This window comes from Bombyx mori, chromosome 27, assembly GCF_030269925.1.
Source record: "Bombyx mori chromosome 27, ASM3026992v2".
Classification (NCBI taxonomy): Eukaryota; Metazoa; Arthropoda; class Insecta; order Lepidoptera; family Bombycidae; genus Bombyx; species Bombyx mori.
Genome location: NC_085133.1, coordinates 10332436 through 10354894, shown reverse-complemented (window position 1 = coordinate 10354894; position 22459 = coordinate 10332436). Strand labels below are relative to the sequence as shown.

The 22459-nt window shown below is 41.0% G+C and overlaps 1 protein-coding gene across 1 annotated transcript in view; it reads left to right on the top strand.

Annotated features, from left to right (window-relative positions):
* Positions 1–3944: 3944 nt before the first annotated feature.
* Positions 3945–22459, top strand: part of LOC101746660 (solute carrier family 41 member 1) — a 146530-nt gene continuing 128015 nt past the window's right edge. Inside the window, exon 1 of the mRNA XM_038020800.2 lies at positions 3945–4305. The gene's annotated coding sequence lies outside the window, so the exon portion shown is untranslated. The remainder of the gene's footprint in view (positions 4306–22459) is intronic.

The following is a 22459-nucleotide window of genomic DNA, read 5'->3' as shown; positions in this document are numbered from 1 at the left end:
ATGCATATTTTTTACTGGTGGTAGGACCTCTTGTGAGTCCGCGTGGGTAGGTACCACTGCCCTGCCTATTTCTGCCGTAAAGCAGTAATGCGTTTCGGTTTGAAGGGTGGGGCAGCCGTTGTAACTATACTGAGATCTTAGAACTTATATCTCAAGGTGGGTGGCGCATTTACGTGGTAGATGTCCATGGGCTCCAGTAACCACTTAACACCAGGTGTGCTGTGAGATCGTCCACCCATCTAAGTAATAAAAAAAAATAAAAAAATATGCATAGTATTTAGCCATCCTTGCAGTAGCCTAATGAGGTATTCTGATCAACACCGCTGTTGATAATTTCGGTTATTTGTCTACCACTGACTTCCACCACTGTAACTTCTGTGAATCCGTAAGCTACAGCGATGATCACCGGAAAAGACTATGATAAAGTTCAGGCTAGCCAAGATAACGCTAATTTGGATTGGATCACCACTGAGGAGCGGATTGTCTGATGATTTGTTTACAGCATTTTTTCTTGATATCCGTAACTAGTTCTCTAAATTCTGAATGGTATTCATTTAGTCTGTCTTATGCTCCGACAGTCACAGTCTGGTTTGCAGATACTACTATCATGCGAGGCGGTAGCTATGATAGAACAGATATTTGAAAAGATAAGAATCGCGTTAACGGCATTTTCAAGATGAGCTCGTGTACAAGTTTCAAACAGTGCAATTCCGACTCGACACTCTAAACATGTCCTTATGGATCCATCCGATTAACTAACTAGACGCCTACAGCTCTAACTCGTCGCCTTGAAACCTAGGCACTAACCTCAGTCCGTTGAGTTTCCCGCTGGATCTTCTCAGATAGCTATGCTATGTAGCTAACTATGGCATTAGTTGAAACACTGTCAATGAAGGCGACGATAGAACACGCAGCCTAGAATAGAAGGCCCCAAAATGCCGCGAGCCAGCGAGAGTTCCAATCAATCCGACTTCCATGATGGTTACAATTTATGTAACACCGAACAATCATAGAAGCACTCTCAAACCTTCGATCAATCACTCGAGAACCTTTCATTCCGTTTGCGTAATTTGAACGTACGTAGCACGCTAAAGTGGGTCAAGTTGAATTGTGAAATTCTATCACCGCGAGGCAGATTCGCAGACAATGTAGTTATGAAATATAGATGGATCTTTGGATTGACTTTAAGCATACAGCAGCCTAATAGTGGCCAATGCTGATACTGGATCAAGAATGTTATACTCAGGGTCTATAATCTATACTAATATATAAATCTACAGTGGTTTTTACGGATGTTCTGTTATAACCACTGAACCATGCCATGACTTGAAACTTGGTATTCATGTAGAAAATACATCTACTTAATGGATAGGCTAATATTTATATGAGTGTTGGACTCCATAATAATAATAACAATCAATAATAATGATATAGATGCCCAGCGAAGCGGGCGAGTACAGCTAGTAGACTAATAAAAATAGATTGGGAGACAGATTTTTTATTAGAAGTCATACGGGAGACTGGTTACCGAAGCTCATAGACACGACGTGAATGGATCTTGAGACTTGAGGTCAGTTCTATAGTAATTACGCTGAATATAATTTTTGCAGGCTAGATTTTTATTACACAATGTTATTCTTTGATCACAGAAGTCATTCGTGAACGATTTTTTTTAACCCATAGACACAGCCTACTGAGTTTCTCGCCAGATCTTCTCAGTGGTTCGCGTTTCCGATCCGCTGGTAGATTCTGCGAAGCATTGCTCTTGCCAGGGCCAGTTGTAGCAACACTTCCGGTTTGAGCCTCGTGAGCTCACCTACATGTTAGGGTGAAGGTGAAGTAGCCTCTCAAGGCTATCAGCATAGGCAGAAAAAAAAAGATCCTCATGTAGCGCTAATTATCATGGAAATTCGGTTTATGGAAGAAATTCGATAAAAATCTGAATCGCGCTAACGACATTTACAAGATATGCCTACATAATACTGGTGGTAGGGCCTCTTGTGAGTCCGCACGGGTAGGTACCATCACCCTGCCTATTTCTGCCGTGAAGTAGTGATGCGTTTCGGTTTGAAGGGTGGAGCAGCCGTTGTGACCATACTGAGATCTTAGACCTTAGATCTTGGCATCTCAAGATGCATGGCGCATTTACGTTGTAGATGTCTATCGGCTCCAGTAACCACTTAACACCAGGTGGGCTGTGAGTTAGCTCATCCACCCATCTAAGCAATAAAAAATAAACATAAATACAAGATCAACATTTTAACATGTCGTTTTACTGAGTATAAAGGCTTCCGGGATTTAGGAGGACGATTCAGGAACTTCCCAAGAAAAACAAAAAAAAAACAGTAGAAATATTTGTATTTGAATTTATCGTCTTCTGTACTTTTATTGAGTAGCTGAACTAGACTTTATCGTGATTTACCGTTGAAATATGACGGACCCTAGCCAGACCTCTCGAGTTCATGACCTTTTTATTCCACTTCATCGGCAGACGAGCACTACTGCCTTGTCTGTAGTACCACGACGTGAATGTCTTTTTTGTGTATATATAATGATTGTAAGTCATTGAACTAATCAATAACAGTTAGAATCTGTGGAATAAAAAAATACAATGAAGATTTCCGCCCAAAAAAAATCCAGCAATATCTATACTTCTATACTAATCTATACTCTATACTAATATTATAAAGAGGAAAGATTTGTTTGTTTGTTTGTATTGAATAGGCTCCGAAACTACTGAACCGATTTGAAAAATTCATTCACTGTTTGGAAGCTACACTATTCCCGAGTGACATAGGCTATAGTATTTTTTGAAAAAAATAAGAATCCTTACTAAAACTCCAATAATGTAACGTGCCCTGCGAAAACTATTGATAATAGAATAAAATAATGTACTACGACTTTGTAGAACACATTATTATTTATTAAAAGTGTCGCGACAGCATATGTCTAACTATTATAGTTATGCCGCAATAAGTGTTATTTTATTTATAAAAATAAAACAACTTCAAATATCGTTGAAATTTTTATTAAAGACCCGAGTGGACCCGGAGCGCGCCGCTAGTCAATTGTAAATAAAACCGTTTTAAGTATTATAAAAAACCATTGAAAGTGATTTTATAGTATTATTTTTTGCTGTCGAAGGCAGACGAGTTTACAGGCGAACTGACTTGCCTATTTAACCTGCCTATTTCTGCTATGACGCGGTCATGCGTATCGGTTTGAAGAGTCCAGAGAACCTTTGTGAAATGTACGGGCGCCATCTTCGCTACACATCAGGTGAGTCGTGACCTTGTCCGTCTACTCTAGCTAAGCTAATAAATAAACAGACCAGGAAAATTTGAAAACATCGGTCCACTTTTTTTTACTGCCCTTGTAAGCAGGCGAGCATACGGCCCACCTGATGGTGAGTGGTTACCGTCTCCCATGGACTTCAGCAATGCCAGCAGCAGAGCCAAGCCGCTGCCTCGTTAAGTACTCTCTACAAGCCTCGTTTGAAGAAGGACATGTCATAGCGCTCGGGAAACACCGTGGAGGGGAGCTTCTTTCAAAGCCAGATGGTACGTAGCAAAAAAGAGCTCTGGAAACGTACTGTGGATGAACGCAGTGGTTTTAGGTAGTATGATATGGATGAGCTCTACTCCGATGACGGGCGCTCCGATGGTAAAAAACATAATGGAATAATCTCAAACAATTCCTCTTGAATCAATCCAGTACTTTCTAGAAATTGCAACAATGACGATAATATGAACAATCATGAATGTCGCTGCGAGCATAATATTAATGAACAACACTTTATTAGCCAGATTAAAAAAATCTTTATTTAGAATGCATTGCTTCATCTAAGTAATTAAATTAAAGACCCAGTTTTCCTATTACGAGATTTCCGCCAATAATCTCATAATATTCACCCTTGTTGACGCATGCGCGCGAAAAAATGTCGTGCCACGGCCATTGCAGACCAAACATGGCGTCTTTTTCACAATATTACAAAACAAACGCTGCAATCGAAATTAAGATATAAAAACGGCAAAAAACTTCATCCAGTAGTAAAGTGTGCAATAAAAAAGTGATTAACAAAACAAATGTGAGTTTAATGCGCTAAAATAATTGATTGTAACCTTTGACATCAATAAACCAGAATCACGCGAACCGCGATTACCTAATCGTTTTTTTGTGTGAGAGCTCAAGCTGTCTTGGACTCAGCTGTTTTCGAAAATCTTCGAAACATAACCTCTGTTAAAATTATTTTACGTCACACTTCATAGAAAGCGGACAATATTTTTTTAAACAACTATGTGATTGGTGAGTCGACAAACAGTTTATAACAGGTAGAATTGTAGTGAACAGATAGTGCTTGCATTAGAAAGGTTTTCATAGAATTTTTGTCACGTGGCATGTTTGTAGATAAATATCAGGTGGACGGTAGCTTCTCAGATCAATCATTGATATTGTTGGACAGTTGACTAGGCGATTATCTGATACACAAAAGATAGAAATTACAATAAGATTACTTTGAAAATCCAAGCCGAAACATATCTAATTCAATCAATGATAACACAAAGCATTATCTATGGAATATGATATGATTCTATCTTTTTTGTTGATACTATAAAACCAATTACGTGCTTCCATAAAATCTCCAAAAATACACGCGCTTCCAATTGTGAGCTCTGGTGAGCACAACTTGGTTTAATTTAGTTTAAAAACGCTCGATCACTGTTCCGTTGGTCAAATAAATATAAATAGGTACAGTATGTACTCTGCGTAGGTCGTTGCATAGATTATACACTTGGTCGTTGTATTAAATGATCTTAAATTATCTTAGTCCATCGTAGAGTCGACCTGAAGGCGACAACGTTGATCGAAGATTCATTTGTAAATCATCAAAAGTCCATTAAGACAACTATTTAGACACGCGTCGATACCTATTAACAAATATACACCCTTTCCCCTGCATCGCTAACTTTCAATATGTATTCATATAAAAAATATCGATAGGTATTTATATATTAGTTATATTAGACAGAGATAGAAGATAGATGTTATTAAAAATTAATAACAACGTTAACTAATACAAATTTTATTAAGAGCCTTGACAATAAATACAATAACGACAAAAACAATAAAATGTGTACTAAAATTAGGAATTAATTTCAAGCTTGCGATTAGGTTTTGTATAGACACAAAACAATAAGGCCACAGTTTGAATAACTGCGTAATTAGTAATTTAAGAATTTACTCAATTAAGTTACAAGTAGAACTGCTTAGTCCGTTTCAAGGTAAGCCTGTTCCAGCAGCCTACTTTCTTTTCCATCGCAATCTCTTAGAATAATTATTCTAAGCACAATCTCTACCCTTAAGGACCGAGACCAGCAGTCTTCTAAAAATAGTTTTTTTTTCTTCTTTTTTCCTACCTAAGCTGATAGCCTTGAGAGGCTATATCAGCGTCGCCTTAACTAGTAGGTGAGCTGCCTGATGACGTTGCTAACACGAACTCTAGCAAGAGCCGTGCTTCGCAGAATCTACCACCGGATCGGAAACGCGACCCACTGAGAAGATCCGGCGAGAAACTCAGTGGGCTGTGTCTGATGGTTATTTTACTCGTCGAGCCCTTCGTCGCAAGCGACGGGTTCGACGGCAACGATGGCCGGTGCTTGAGGTACCTAAAAGCACCGTTAGTGGATCGGGAGGATCCGAAATGACGTGTTTGGGGCGACGTCGACTGCTTTCCATTCTGTCCGCAGGATCGGGAATGTAAAAATAGTAATCTTAGACTTACATTTTAAATGGTTAACATTTTATTTCAAATTGCTTAACATAACTAAACCTACTGATAAATAGTAAGCACAGGATTTCCTCCCATATTTAGTAGGAGTTACTGGTCAATCTGCCTCGACGGAGCTCGCTTGCTAATGCATGGTTATAAATTATACTCTAGTACAATTTTTTTTTTTAATTGTGTAGATTGGTGAACGATACCACGGCCTATCTGGTGCTAAGTCGTTATCAGAGCCAACAGATGTCTCCACGTGGCTGTTACTAATCTTAACACTCGAGTTTTATGTCACAATTGTGAGACAAATTTAAGTATTTCCGGGATTATTTTTTATTACAGAATATAATATGATCCCTTCATCGCGGACGTCATTCGTGTACAAACGACGTATGGAATATACGTATTAAATTTTAAAATGGTACCTTTTTTTTAATGCTGGGGATTCCCTTTACGGACACCCGGTCGAGGGGGATAGCAGACCGGGTTATCTCGGACCCCGGTGCCTCCAGAGGAAAAGAGGAAAACCAAGGTCCTCCTTTTCTTCAAATTCCCGTCAGGAGACTACGCCTTGAGAAATGCGCGCGAGAAGGTGCACGGCGTCAACCACTCAAGACCGGCCCCGCAAAATGTTACCTGCTGGTGGGATTTGAACACTGGCATAATGACATACCCGTATAGCGGACATCTTATCTGTTAGGCCACGACCACTTCAAGGTCAGAATAAGCTTTCCTAATTTCGACAATCAAATTTGGTCGACACAATGCTTTGAGGCTAACTCACTTTTGATAAAGTATAAACGTAATCTGGAAAAGTCCTACACGGCTTTAATATTTTAACGTAATTATCATGCGACTGTAAAAGTGAATTTTAACTGTTGAGACAATTAAAAAAAAAACCAAAATGGTTAATCTGTACACCAATAGGGCAACAATAATATGTATATCAGATAAACGTATTAAGAGAGATTATGTGAGCATTTATCAGTAGCAAGCTGAAGCTTTGTTTTTGAACAATAAAATGATACGGTATTAAGCTAAGCCCCCCCTACAAAATTTTGGCGATAATTAGCTTGATAATTACTGAATAAAAGACTTGATAAAAAAGATGATTTAATATGAATCATAAAAATTTGTTACGTAAACGGAGTAATTATTTCATCGTCCACTTAATTTTAAGTGCCTAAAGGAGTCCACAGACATCACGATGCGAATGCTGCCGACGCGTTGAGACATCTGTGTTCTTAGTGCAAGTTTTTTAACGTCCTCGATAACGTAAAAGTTAACTCAAATTTGTATGGAGTTGGAACCTTTGCCTACGTTTGCCGCTAGGGGCGCTGTTCCAACTGCATACAAATTTTAGTTAACTTTTACGCGATCGAGAACGTTAAAAAACTCGCACTAAACACACTGATGCGTCGAATTGAAACAGATGTGATTAAATATCCAATGATTTTCGAATATATTATATACGTGACACACAGACCGACATTGCATCCAATATGTTATGATGAGAACGTTAAAAAATTCGCACTTAGCACACAGATCGGAGTTTCAATTGGATTAAATAACGGTGGTCCTTTCCTTCAAACCAGAGCACGTGTCTCCATCGTTGGACACCTAAAGAGAGTCATTTCTGAGGAAAGTGGATATAATACGTCTAAGTTAAAATGTTGTTTGGTGTAGAATCCTTGATCTGCTCCATATAAAACATCGCTTGCTCAGGAGGAAATTATTTTTAAGCGGTGTTAGTATTTGGTATATGATATACTGGTGGTAGGACCTCTTGTGAGTACGAACGGGTAGGTACCACCACCCCGCCTATTTCTGCCGTGAAGCAGTAATGCGTTTCGGTTTGAAGGGTGAGGCAGCCGTTGTAACTATACTGAGACCTTAGAACTTATATATCAAGATAGGTGGCGGCATTTACGTTGTAGATTTCTATGGGCTCCAGTAACCACTTAACACCAGGTGGGCTGTGAGCTCGTGCATCCATCTAAGCAATAAAAATTTTTTTTTTCTTAAAGTTGTGCTTGAACTAGGCGTTTGTCGTCATTCTGTGCGTCTGAGGTGGTTACCTCTCGCTCGATCAGAGATCGTTCATTACGTCAAAATAAATGTTGTAATCGAACCTTATCTATATATTAATATGTCATTGTGAAGGAAAAACTTTGTATCTCTTTTTACGAAAATTGCGCGGACGGAGGAGTATGACATTTCCCACACTTATAGATAATATAGAGGAGGAATGCAGAATGTTAATATTTTTTAAAATTATGCCTAAAAAATACATTAAATCAATTAAAAAAAACATAACACACACTACTATGTATTTGACGCACACTCGCATGCATATTATTTATTTTTTGTCAAACTTTTGTTTTTGACGTCTGTGGTCAAATTGAGAATAGGTTATATATTGTTTGTCTTTATTAATACCTCCTCCTCCTCGAGTCGTGTTCCTCATGTCTGAGGGTCGTGACCACCATCACCCATGAGCTTCAATCTTAGGATCTTTTTCCACTTTCCCCTGTCCACGGCGTCATGCAGCGCGCTGTACACTGTACTGTCCAAAGCGGTGCGGATCTGATCGGACCAACGAGTATGGCTGCGGCCTCTAGGTCTGTTGCCTTCAACTTTCCCTGTGATCATAAGTTTTTCCAGGTTATCGCCGTCTTTCCTCGCAATGTGACCAAAATATTCGAGGATCCGCTTCAGACATACAGTAGACAGTCTGATTTTGATGCCCAGTTGCTTCAATATCGACACGTTAGTCCGGAAGGCTGTCCACGGAATTCTTAGCATGCGTCTCCAACACCACATTTCGAAAGCATTGATGCGCATTCGGTCTGCTGCTTTCAACGTCCATGTCTCAGCTCCATACAAGAAGATAGAGAAAACAAGAGTCCGCACCAGTCTGGTTTTAGTTTTCAGGCCTATCCCTCTATTCTTCCAGATCTTCTGTAGCTGAGACATCGCACTTTTAGCCATTCCGATACGTCGGCGCACGTCAGTTTCACATGAGCCTTTGTTGCTGATGCAGGACCCGAGGTACACGAATTCGTCTACAACCTCTAATCCAAGCGCCCCATTCAATCTTAGAACATTTGCACGATCCACCACCATTAATTTCGTTTTTGATCTATTTATGGATAGGCCTAGGCTGTTGCTGATACGTTCCATTTTGCTGAAGAAAAGAGACATTTCAGATTCGTCTGCAGCTAGCAGGGTCGTGTCATCGGTATATCGGAGATTTGTAATATGAGCTCCACCAATGCGCACACCTCCCGACCAATCTTCACAAGTCTGCCGCATGATGTACTCTCCATATGCATTAAAAAGTATAGGTGACAGTATGCAACCTTGCCGGACACCTTTTCCAAAACAGAACGGTTGGGACACAGCTTCATCGATTCTGACAACTCCCTGACTGTAGATATACAGGCTCTGTACCAGCACTATCAGATGATTGGGTACACCAAGAACATTCAATACCTTCCACAAGGAACTCCAGTTGACACAATCAAAAGCCTTGCTGTAGTCGATGAAACACATGATGAATGGAACGTTGTATTCGCGACCCTTCTCGATTAGCTGCCTCACGTTAAGAATTTGCTCACGCGTGCCTCTTCCCTTCACAAAACCGGCTTGTTCTTGCGGAATCTGTTGGTCCAGGTAGTAACGAATCCGGTTGTTCAGTATGTAAAGTAAGATCTTGCTGGCGTGGGAGATGAGTGCAAGCGTGCGGTACTTATCACATTGCTTCGTTGAGCCTTTTTTGTGCAAGGGAAGAATAATCGACCTAGTCCAGTCACTAGGCCATACACCATCCGCCCACACTTTGTTGCAGATGGAGTGCAGAGCAGTAATTCCGTTATCACCCAGCACCTTCAGAATTTCCGCTGATATCAAGTCAGGGCCAGGTGCTTTCCCATTTTTCAGCGAGCGCAAAGCAGCCACAATCTCAGCTCGAAGAATATTCGGCTCTCTATCCACACAATCGATGGCGGGTACATTACTTGAAGTAATAGATGATGGGTTTTTGTATAGATCCTGACTATAGGAACGCCACCTCTCGGAAATTTCGTCTAACCGATTCAAAAGGCGCCCGTCATCATTCTCAATCACCCAGGACTTAGGCTTAAACTTCCTTGTAAGCTGGCGGATTTTCTTGAAGAGATCTGCAGTTTGGTATTTGTGGGAGTGGTTTTCTATCTCTCGACATATTCCATTAATGTAATTGTTTTTATCTTCTTTGCAACACACATCAATGTACTTACAGAGATCACTGTATTCACCTCTCACCTCTGGGTCCTGCATACCCTTGACCCTAAGATTCCTTCTCTGTTCTGCGAGAGCCCAAGTGCGGTCTGAAATCCATGCAGACTTTTTTGGCACGGGTTGTTGAGGTTTGCGGATTTCATCCAAGGTTGTATTAACTAGCTCTTTGAGGTTAGTCCAAAGGGCGTCTGCCGAAGGGTATTGGACAGTAATTATGTCGGATAACTTCTCTTCAAGAGACAGCCGGAATGCAATACTCTCCGAAGGACTCAGCTGCGGGACTCTTTTGGTACGTGCTCTTGGTGATTTTAAACGCAAAGCAAAATTTGCTACAAGCAAATTATGGTCAGAACCACAGTCAGCTCCGGGAAACGTCTTCACGTTGCTTATTGAAGACCTCCAGCGAGAATTTATTAAGATATAGTCAATTTGATTCCTTTATCTATCTCCTGGAGACACCCACGTGTATAGACGTCTAGCATGGTGTTGAAAGCAAGTATTCATTATCGTTAGCTTTTTGCTTATGCAGAAGTCAATAAACCTTTCGCCGCGATCGTTCCTTACGCCTAGTCCATATCTACCAACCACTTCTCTTAAATGTTCGTCAAACTTCGTGGTGCCCACTTTAGCATTCCAGTCTCCAAGAATCATGATCATCTCCCGACTTGGAATTGCATCTAACACGTCGTCGAGTTTGTTGTATAGGAGATCAATTTCTATCTCAGATCCTGTAGCGGTACTTGTTGGGGCATAAACCTGAACAATATTGAGTATACAAGGCTTTGTGTTTAACTTCATGGTGAGAATCCGTTCGGAGACTGGATTATATCCAAGAACGCACTTATTTAAGGAGGGTGGAACTACAATGGCCACTCCATGTTCACTAGAACCCGCACACCCAGAGAAGTACATGATGTTACCCGTATCAGTAGTGAAGTGGCCATTTCCTCGCATATGTGTTTCACACAGGCCCAGTATACTAAGATTTAGACGCTTCATCTCTTTTTCTACAATGCTAAGTTTACCTGGTTTGAGTAAGCCTCTGACATTCCAGGTGCCAATACGATGTGACGATCGTAATGATGTCTTCCAGGATGTGGACAGCTTATTGCTTCCATCAGTAATATTATCTCTTGATACAAGAGCTTCGGGTAAGGGTAAGGGGAGAACGGAGCTTAACATCTATCCGACCCAACTGTCATCCTCACCTGCCCGCGCTAGTGGTTCTTTTTAGAATAACTAGCGGCGGCGACCCAGGGGTCGCCGTGGTGCTCCCTGCTAGATAACAGACGAGGCAATGGCGACCGAGCAAAGGCGGTATAACCTTACGCCCATCCTCGGATGGAGGAGGCTTCAAGAGCCTTGAGGAGTAAATTCCCTCTAAAAGTGTTGCCGGAAGGACGTGGGGCCCCACCGTGTATATACCCAAGAAAACCACCACCACCATGAATACAACGATTAGAGAATGCAATTTGTTGGACGACCCGACTAACACTCGGCGCCATTCAGTGCCCGGGCTGAATGGTGTGAAATATGCTACTATTAATACCTAGTCAGGTCATAAATTCTGTCACATGTTTAATGTAAAATAATTGAAACAAGTTTATTCGTTATGTAACCATTCATATACCAAAATGAACTTAACAAAACATAGATTCTTATGACACTAAAGTTTATTCAAAATGACCTCCGTGATTTTGAATACAGGCCTTCAATCTGCGCGGCCAGTCGTCTATCGCAGCACGAACGAGGTCCATGTCAATATCGGCGGCTGCCTTAATCAAGGATATCTTGAGTGACTCCAAATTGGGATGAGGCTTTGAGCACGCCTTTTCCTCCAAGTGTTGCCATATCTTGTAATCTAACGGATTCAAATCTGGACTGGAGGAGGGCCAGTCTTCGTGCCGGATGAAGTCGATTTCACGCGCCGCCAGTCAGTCTTGTGTGCTCTTCGCTCTATGAGCTGGCGCCGAATCTTGTTGGAATACCCAGTGCCTGTTATTGAACATGGTATGAGAAACAGGTTCCACAAGGTTCGTCAGGACTGTATTTTGATACACAACTGCATTCGTTTTTACACCTTTCTCACACAAATGTACCTCTGTTAAGCCCCAATAAGAAACTCCCAACCATACCATGAGCGAGGATGGAAAATGACCTCGTTGGACACGCGGAATACGGTTGCTCGCTTCTTCACTACTGTGTGCGTACACCTTATCATTTTGTTTGTTGTAGCTCTCTTCTACGGTAAAAAATTTTTCATCCGAAAAAAGAATTTCCCGATATTTTTTTCCCGCGTACCGCTTCAACAAAGCGCGGCATCTCTTCAGTCTCAGGTCCATTAGACGAGCATTCAAACGATGTCCTGTTTTTCTTCGATATGCCCGAAGCCCTAAGTCTTCATTTAACACCCTTTTCACCGTGGTTCTGCTTAACCCCATCTGAAGGGCCAACAGTTTCTGCTTACGTTTAGGATTTCTTTGAATTCGCGCCTTCACAGCTTTTATCACTGCTGGAGTCCTAACAGACCGAGGGCGACCACTTCTTGACCTGTCATCTACACTAGGGTCTTCATTGTATCGTTTGATGGTACGATAAACGAATCTTTTGGTTATATTCAAATTTTTCAGTATGTTAAAAATTTGAATTGGCGCGTAACCGCAACGATGCAACGCAATAACTGCAACACGGTTTTCTTTAAGCGTCCACTCCATATTTAAAAATGAGTAAAATTCTAAAAGTATACATTTTTATTTTCATGAACAATTCGAAATTCGAATTCAATAAACTTTTTTGTGGCCAGCATTCTAAAAGAAAAGTTTTTACTGTGTGACAATACTTATGACCTGACTAGTTATAGATAACGAAACTCAGAATTGTTACACATTTATTTGCTATAGACAAATTGATTAAATTTTATCAATTTGTGTTTTCTGAAAATTTACAAAATCGTTCATTAAAAATAAAATATAGGATAGGATAGGAAGTACAAAGTTTTTGCTTCACGTATTAATATATAGATAAATTATAATTTTTTATTAGATCAATAAATAAATAAATAAAAATGATGTGTGGTGTCGTGGGACACCGGATAGGAACGTAGTTCCTTATTATAAAAATATTAATTTTATTATAAGTTCTATACGAGGTACAAAGAAAATAAAAATGGAGGTTTCGCAAGAACCCACGGTCATTCGGTAACGTGCGAACTTATTGTGGTACACTTCATTCACGATTTTTTGCTTAAGAGCTAGTGTATTGCGCAAACGAATGGTCTGAGATCGTGGTCAATGAATGATAAAAAAAAATGTTACTTTTTGTACGTTATCACAAAGTTAAGTCGTACACTTTGTGCATTACTAATAAAAAATCTTACGTTACGGACGATTTTTCCCGGTTAGGGTACCCCTCCGCATCATCCTGTAAGGAACTTCGTTCCAAAAACATTATATGTACAGTAACATTATATGTACGAGTCAATGGAAATTTACTTAAATACGAATTTTTTTCCCGAGCGTTTTAATAAAGCCTGGTTCAAAATTCGCGTTAAAGTTTTATCTTTTTTGTTCCTCATTGTAAACATCCTTAGTGACTGCATGAATTATATTTAACTGATCGTCATGAGTGATATGTATTGAACTCGAAAATATCATTTCATTTTCTGTAAATGAGCTCATAGCGCAACTGAAGCTTAGTCGAAGGATATGACAACACCATTGGAGATAAAGTTTATTTAAATTACCTGATTGCTCGCGTCAAACACATACACAATGACGCTATGATGCACGATTCATTTCTTACTGGTGGTAGGATGTCTTGTGAGTCCGCACGGGTAGGTACCACCACCCTGCCTATTACTGCCGTGAAGCAGTAATGCGTTTCGGTTTGAAAGCTTTCTTGCTAAGGACCCCTATAAAACCGATTCTAAGGATCAATAAATGCCAATACTGAATTAATGTCTAAAAATAATAATGAAATTCGCCGAAACTGTCGCGTAAAAGTCACATTGGATGGTTTATGCGATATGGATACAAGAAAATGAATAATACGATAAATTATTTCGAAGAATATGCAGATGATATTATCACAATTGTCAGATAAGGGACTAGTAGAAGTCCATCGAAGCCGGTGCTTAGTCCGAGCACTATTCACGCATGTACATAATACTCGTATATGTGTCGCAAAATGGGCCGATTTTACTGGTGGTAGGACCTCTTGTGAGTCCGCACCGTCCGTTTTTATTGCTTCGATAGATGGACGAGCTCACGATCCACCTAATATTAATGACTACCGGAGCCCATAGCCATCTACAACGTAAATGCGCCATCCACCTTGAGATACAAATTCTAAGGTCTTAGTATAGTTACAACGGCTGCCCAACCTTCAAACCGAAACGCATTACTGCTTCACAGCAGAAATAGGCAGGGTACCTACCCGCGCGGACTCACAAGGTGTCCTACCACCAGTAAAAAATGTGGAAGGCACATTACACGGGTTGGGCCACCAATGCTAATCGACTACCTAAAAAAGTGCTCCTATTTCGGGTTAGACAGATCATAACTAAGCATATCTTGAGCGTAGTTTGAAGTGAGCCTTCAGTAATAGAAAGTGTTTTGATTATCCCTAATAAAAAATAAATAATAGATTCTACATCTGTCTATACCAGCCTTTCCCAAAGTAGGCGATAACGCCCCCTTGTGGGCGTTGCAGGCCTAAAGGGGGGCGGTAAGAGACCCAGAAAAAGTTGGGGACGTTGTGTAGAGGCTTGGGAGGCGATTTGTAGTTTCATCTAGGAATAATTTCATCTCTTTGACACCGACTGAGCTCTCGCTATAGTGGTTTTTAAGTAAGTGAAAAAATGGGGGCGTTAAAAAATTATTTATTCTCAAAATGGGCAGTAGACAAAATGTTTGTGAGCCCCTGGTCTATAGGTACAATGCTTTTCTATACAAGTGCAATAATAAAAAGCAATTGAAAAGCAAGGTAGATAAACACATTTCACATGAAATAAATTACAAGTAGGTATGTACATATTTAACGTCGTTATCTTACTAGTACCTTGCACGATAAATTGTTGTTACCTTTGTCATACATGAATAGCCGTGTATGCTACTCCACAATTATTATCATCATAACATATTGGATGCAATGTCGGTCTGTATGCAATGTCACGTATATACTCGAATATCGTTCCATATTTAATCACATCTGTTTCAATTCGACGCATCAGTGTGCTTAGTGCGAGTTTTGATGTGAAACATCTATAGCCGCACGTAAAACCGAGTTCTGGCGTGGCGACGCACGCCGTGGCGACGCGTCGCCATGCGCAATTGACTGTGCGATTCTCTCCCACTCGATCCGACATTAAGTCATCTCTCTCGCTACACTGAGCTCGGATACCTATAGTGTATACTCCGTAGTGTATACAGTGTTGTTTACTACAGTACACATAACCTGTGTTTTACTTGAAAACAAATTATTTTTTCGTAATATTTTATTTTATCCTTATGACATATTTAGTTCCTATCACAATCTGTTCTTTTCCGGATATTACTTTTACAAAATAATGTCGATGTTTCACATCAGCCAGGCGTCCCGTGACGGCTCACTTTTTTTTTTTTAACTACTAAAAGGACAATGCCCATTTTCTTAGGGGCCCCTAAAAAAAGTTGTCGGGTCATGATGGTTTTAACTTAATTTGATAGACAAAGAAATATCGTTTCATATTCAGAAAACGATTTTTATATTCTCACCCAGGTTTAAGAGAAATCTGCTTTTTTCTGCAGTTAAAATTAAGTTGTTAATTGTTTTCTCCGAAATCAATAATAGCTCTCATCATTATTTACAGTATTAAATAAATTAATTGTGGTTAATGTTGCTAGAAATAAGCCCTTACGTACATTTTATTATTATTATATCCTCATAGTAATAATAAAATGAAACGAAAATCCGGAAGCCGGCAACGATATTGTTGTTGTTGTTTTTAAATTCGCCAATAAGCAGGCAAAGAGCGTAGTCTATACAGCCTAGTCTGTCGTAGTTATATTTTTTTTTTCCATAAAAAGCTGGTGTATCTCTTTTTATTGCTCTTTGAGAGTTTTTGACGTTAACCCGATGAATAGCACATTGAGTGAGCGTGAATTTCCGCAGACCTTGATGAATCTTGAAAAAAAAAAACAGTCACTGCTATGTTAGCCAGTTTTATTCCAATGCCTCAATAATCGTGAACAACGGTTATTGACGTTTAATACACAAAACAACACTCAATTTATATATTATACATCACAATAAACTATTAAAAAAACATTAAAATAAAACTTCAAGTGATGCTTCACTCGGGTTGCTGCCAAAACTCTCTGATCATATATAATAAGAATAGAGTAATAGTATGTAGGCCATTGAGATTTTTACTAATGGAATCAATAATATCTAAAAATATTAAATAATTCATGGTTTTAGGTAATAATTATTATTACAATATATAAATATTGAATTGAACAAAAATAAACTAAAAAGTCTGAATTACAACCATTAGCTATTTTTTTTCAATTTGTTGGTCAAGTCACAGACAACTCTTTCGTTTGGCAGCTTAAAGGTTTACTATAAGGCTTTATGGGCTAAGCCCTTTGCCTATTGGCGAATTTAAAAACTATAGCACTCAGTTTTGGGATGTTATCAAATAAGTAATTTATTTTTATGTAAAACAATGCCAGGGTGAAAGAAATGTTGATACATAAACTAAACAACGTGAAAAAATAAGGCATAGTTTTTCAAGTACAAATAGTTTAGACATAAAGTTGGCCCACTTTTGGGCATTGTCCTTTGTATGCAGTTGGAACGTTTGCCTACGTTTGCCGCTAGGGGCGCTGTTCCAAACAAACTTCATGGCGACTTCTCCTTAATGACTCGGGCTATGCCAACTGATCGCGGACCGGTAGGTGAGCTTACGGGCTCAACCTGAGAGACTGAGTAGTCTTCGTGGCCTAATGTAGTCGTCGTGGCCTAATGGATAAGACGTCTGGTGCATACGTGTTGTGGCGATGCACCGATGTTCGAATCTCAGGCGGGTTACCAATTTTTCTAATGAAATACGTACTCAACAATTGTTCACGATTGACTTCCACGGTGAAGGAATAACATCGTGTAATAAAAATCAAACCCGCAAAATTATAATTTGCGTAATTACTGGTGGTAGGACCTCTTGTGAGTCCGCACGGGTAGGTACCACCATCCTGTCTATTTCTGCCGTGAAGCAGTAATGCGTTTCAGTTTGAAGGGTGGGGCAGCCGTTGTAACTATACTTGAGACCTTACAACTTATATCTCAAGGTGGGTGGCGCATTTACGCTGTAGATGTCTATGGGCTCCAGTAACCACTTAACATCAGGTGGTCTGTGAGCTCGTCCACTCATCTAAGAAAAAAATAAAAAAAAGAAAAAAAAGATTATTCTGAGACTCACAACAAGAGCAAAGCTTTGCAGAATCGGGACCGATTTAGAAGATCCGACGTAAAGCTCACTAAAATCCTTTGAACTAGCTCAGGTCCCATCGTTCTCCAAGCATTCACTCAGACTTATCGAGTGCCTTTAGTGGATTTGATGAGGTACAATGCCGAAAGCTCGATGCGTAGGACAGCCGTTGCAGTGTCAGCGACCGAAGCCGTGTGCTCATGCTAGTTGATTAATCACGGCTCTTGATTACCGATCTCAGATAGTGCGCTCATAAATCATTATTAACATAATTTGACAATGTGATTACACGGTGTGCACGTGACCGATTGTAAATACAATTCGACAACAACTTTCAAAATGCATCATAATAATATAATAATCCGGTATATAATAGTAATTATTCATAATTATATTAATCTTAATGCTAACAAATTTATCTCTGGGTTTCTCCATTTTTTTCACTCATGAAATTTTTATTTGTGTGTGTCGAGTAACACGAATATATCATGTTAGTTGTACTATATAATATATGTACTAGCGCCCCGCCCTCGCTTCGCTTCGGAAACTGTAATTTATTATTGATTTCTTCACTATTTAATGGATGTTATTATACATATAAACCTTCCTCTTCAATCACTCTATCTATTAAAAAAAACCGCATCAAAATCCGTTGCGTAGTTTGAAAGGTTTAAGCATACATAGGGATATAGGGACAGAGAAAACGACTTTGTTTTATACTATGTAGTGTTACTCGTATATGTCGCAAAATAAACAATTGTGCAAAGAGATTGCGCAGCACGAAACGACGACAGCAGGGTTCTGTAACTGCGATACTATCAGACAATTTTTTTTTGTATGGAAAATAGCGATATCTTGTAGCGGATGCTCCTAAACTTATACCTTGTTAAAGTTAAGGCATTTTATTATTGTACTAGAGTTCCCGCAGTAGTCGAAATTCGACTATAATTAATTGGAATTGCAAGTTTGTACACTATTATGATTGTATTTTCAACGCCAAGACTACATTATAGAAAAATATTAATAAAGACAAACAATATTTAATTCTATTCTCAATTTGACCACAGACGTAAAGAACAAAAGTTTGACAATAAATAAATAGTATGCACGCGTGTGTGTGTCAAATACATGGTAGTGTGTGTAATGTTTTCTTCATTGATTTAATGTATTTTTTATGCATTATTTTTAAAAAAAATAGCATTGTGTACTTCTTGTCTATATTCTCTATAAGTCTGGAAAGTTTCATACTCCTCCGTCCGCGCTTTTTTTTTTGTTTTTTTCCTACCTAAGCTGAGAGCCTTGAGAGGCTATGTCAGCGTAACCCTAACTTTTGTAGGTGAGCTCACGGGGCTCAAACCTGATGACGTTACTAACACGAACCCTAGCAAGAGACGTGCTTCGCAGAATCTACCACCGGATCGGAAACGCGACCCACTGAGAAGATCCGGCGAGAAACTCAGTGGGCTGTGTCTGAGAGTTAATTTACTCGTCGAGCCCTTCGTCGCAAGCGACGGGTTCGACGAGAACGGTGACCGGTGCTTGAAGTACCTAGAAGCACCGTTAGTGGATCGGGAGGATCCGAGATGACGTGTTTTGGGCGACGTCGACTGCTTTCCATTCTGTCCGCAGGATCGGGAATGTAGTTACCGGCGGCCACGATGAGAGGGTTCTCGTGTCGAGCCGCTTTATCGAAGTGGCGCATCGACGCCGACTGTAGATACTTACTGATGGACTCATAAGTCCAGGTCGTCATGGAGGTCGACGTTCCTGACGAACCACGGGGCTCCGACGGCTATCCTGCAAAAACGGGATTGAATAATTTGGAATGATTTTAAGTGAGTGCGGGCCGCGTGAGCGAACACTACACTTGCATAGGTCATGACGGGGCGTATGCAAGTTTTGTAGAGTGTCACCTTATTTCTAAGGGACATTTTACTTCGCCTACATATCATCGGGTAGAGACGTCCTAGAATGAAGGCGGCACGGTCGCGTACCGTCTTGATGTGAGGGCGGAATGTCATCCTACTGTCGAGGGTGACGCCTAAATATTTGACCTTCGGGGCCCACGGTATGGGCTGGTCGAACATCGTGATTGGGCGAATGGCGGGGGCGGGGGTGTTGACGCGCCTAGTCGGGAGGGGGATGCTCAGCGTGGAGTTCGGAGGGCGACCCCTTTTGAAGAGCACCGCTGTGCTTTTCGTGGGGTTGATGTCAATGCGCCACTTCCGGAACCACTGTCCCATGGTGGTAGCTGCGGTCTGAAGTCGTCGATGGAGCAACGCCTTCTTCCTACACGAGTAGTAGATGGCGGTGTCATCGGCGAAGAGCGCCAGATGGGTCTCCGGAGACCGGGGTATATCATTGATATACAAACTAAATAGTAACGGGGAGAGGGCGGAGCCTTGCGGGACTCCGGCTGTGACGTGACGGGGCCGGGAACGCGTTCCCTCGACTCGATATCGGAACGAACGTTTCGACAAGTAGTCTCGTATGATGAGCACGAGTCTGTCTGGCACTCCCATGTTATACAGTTTGTATATCAAACCGTTGTGCCAGACTTTGACGAACGCCTTCGCTATATCGAAGAAGAGGGCTCCTGTCGGAATGGGTTTCCGCCTATTCAGCCCTAGTAAGATGTTCTCCCTGAGGCGGTGCACTTGATGGACGCACGAGTATCTGGCGCGGAATCCAAACTGCTCGTCTATGAGAATTTTATTCGCGGATACGAAGTCCCAGAGGCGTTTACGAAGGAGCCGTTCATACAGTTTGCCTATCGCGGGGAGGAGACTGATGGGGCGGTAACTCGCGGTTTCATTCTTCGATTTGCCCGGCTTGTGTATGCCGATAACGTCAGCTTCTTTCCACGCCGCGGGAAAGATGCTGTTCGTCATAGCAGCATTTAAAATGGTGGCCAACATCGTTATCAGTTGGGCTGGTAACAATTTAAGCGCGCGGTTGCGGATGCCATCGGAGCCGCCGTCCGCGCAATTTTCGTAAAAAGGGGTACAAAGTTTTTGCTTCACGTATTAATATATAAATAACGAAACTCAGAATTGTTACACATTTATTTGCTATAGACAAATTGATTAAATTTTATCAATTTGTGTTTTCTGAAAATTTACAAAATCCTTCATTAAAAATAAAATATCATCATCATCATCATTCTTTCCTATTACCCTCTGCTGGGGTGTAGGGCTCGAATCAAATTTTTCCATTTATATCGGTCTTGGGCAGTCTGTTCTAACTCCTCCCACGTCATGCCCAAGACCCCTCGCTCCTGCTCCACCGAGCGACGCCAAGTTGTTCTGGGGCGGCCTCTCTTCCTTTTGCCAGACACTTTCCAGGTCAGTGCTTTCTTTGATAGGTGGGTATCAGGCTTTCTCAAAGTGTGACCAATCCAATGCCACTTCCGCGTAAGGATCTCCTTCTCCATTGGTGTCTGCTTAGTGATCCTCCACAGCTCTTTGTTAGTGATCTTCTCAGGCCAAAAGATTTTCAAAATCTGACGCAAGCACTTATTAATATAGGATAAAATATAGGATAGGTAATTAGTTACTGCCATCTACAGGAGGAATGAGAAAGTAATCGAATCGAAGCCATCTAGTGGCCGACGCCCGTAAACATTTTTGTTGAGTGCTTGAGTTGCTTATCTTTAACTAATTTATGTGTATTATCTATGGATGACAGTTCCGAGACGTCTTCACTCTTCTTAAGTCAGGCAACGAATGTGTTTCGATTCTACAGTCCACTCGAGCTATGACACCACGACTCTGCCAAAGCACACCCCAGTTTTTTTGTTTTCCTACCTAATCTGATGGCCTCAAGGCCATCTATTTCCGCGTAACCTTAACTAGTAGGTGAGCTCGCGGGGCTCAAACCTGACGACGTTGCTAACACGAACCCATGCTTCGCAGAGTCTACCACCGGATCGGAAACGCGACCCACTGAGAAGATCCGCCGAGAAACTCAGTGGGCTGTGTCTGTGGGTTAATTTACTCGTCGAGCCCTTCTCGCAAGCGCCGGGTTCGACGAGGACGATGACCACAGGGGGGTTCAACCCCATCCGGGGACTCGCCTTTCGGCGAGTTGAACAAAAGTCCCGGGGCCGCACGCCTGGGCAAGTTTTTTTTTTTTTTATTGCTCAGTTGTGTGGACGAGCTCACAGCCCACCTGGTGTTAAGTGGTTACTGAAGCCCATAGACATCTACAACGTAAATGCGCCACCCACCTTGAGATATAAGTTGTAATGTCTCAGTAACGATAGGCAGCGGCTTGGAACGATAGGCAGCGGCTTGGCTCTGTCCCTGGCATTACTGAAGTCCATGGGCGACGGTAACCACTCACCGTCAGGTGGGCCGTATGCTCGTCTGCCTACAAGGGCAATAAAATAAAATAAAAAAAATGGTTACAACGGCTGCCCCACCCTTCAAACCGAAACTCATTACTGCTTCACGGCAGAAATAGGCAGGGTGGTGGTACCTACCCGCGCGGACTCACACGAGGTCTTACTACCAGCAATTACGCAAATAAAAATTTGTGGGTTTGATTTTTATTAGACGATGTTATCCTTCACCGTGGAAGTCAATCGTGAACAATTATTGAGTACGTATTTCATTAGAAAAATTGGTACCCGCCTGCGGGATTCGAACACCGTTGCATCGCTACATACGAATGCACCGGACGTCTTATCCTTTAGGCCACGACGACTTTTGAATGACGATTCTGATCCGGTGGTAGATTCTGCTCTTGCTAGGGTTAGTGTTAGCAACGTCGTCAGGTTTGAGCCCCGTTAGCTCACTTATTAATTCGGTGAATCCAAAATAACCCCATGAGGCTACTAGAAAAGGTAGAAAAAAAACTTCTTATCTGATATATCACTAATACCTCCTGTATTTAAAATTATTTCAAAGTATTAACAATGTTTTCATAAGACA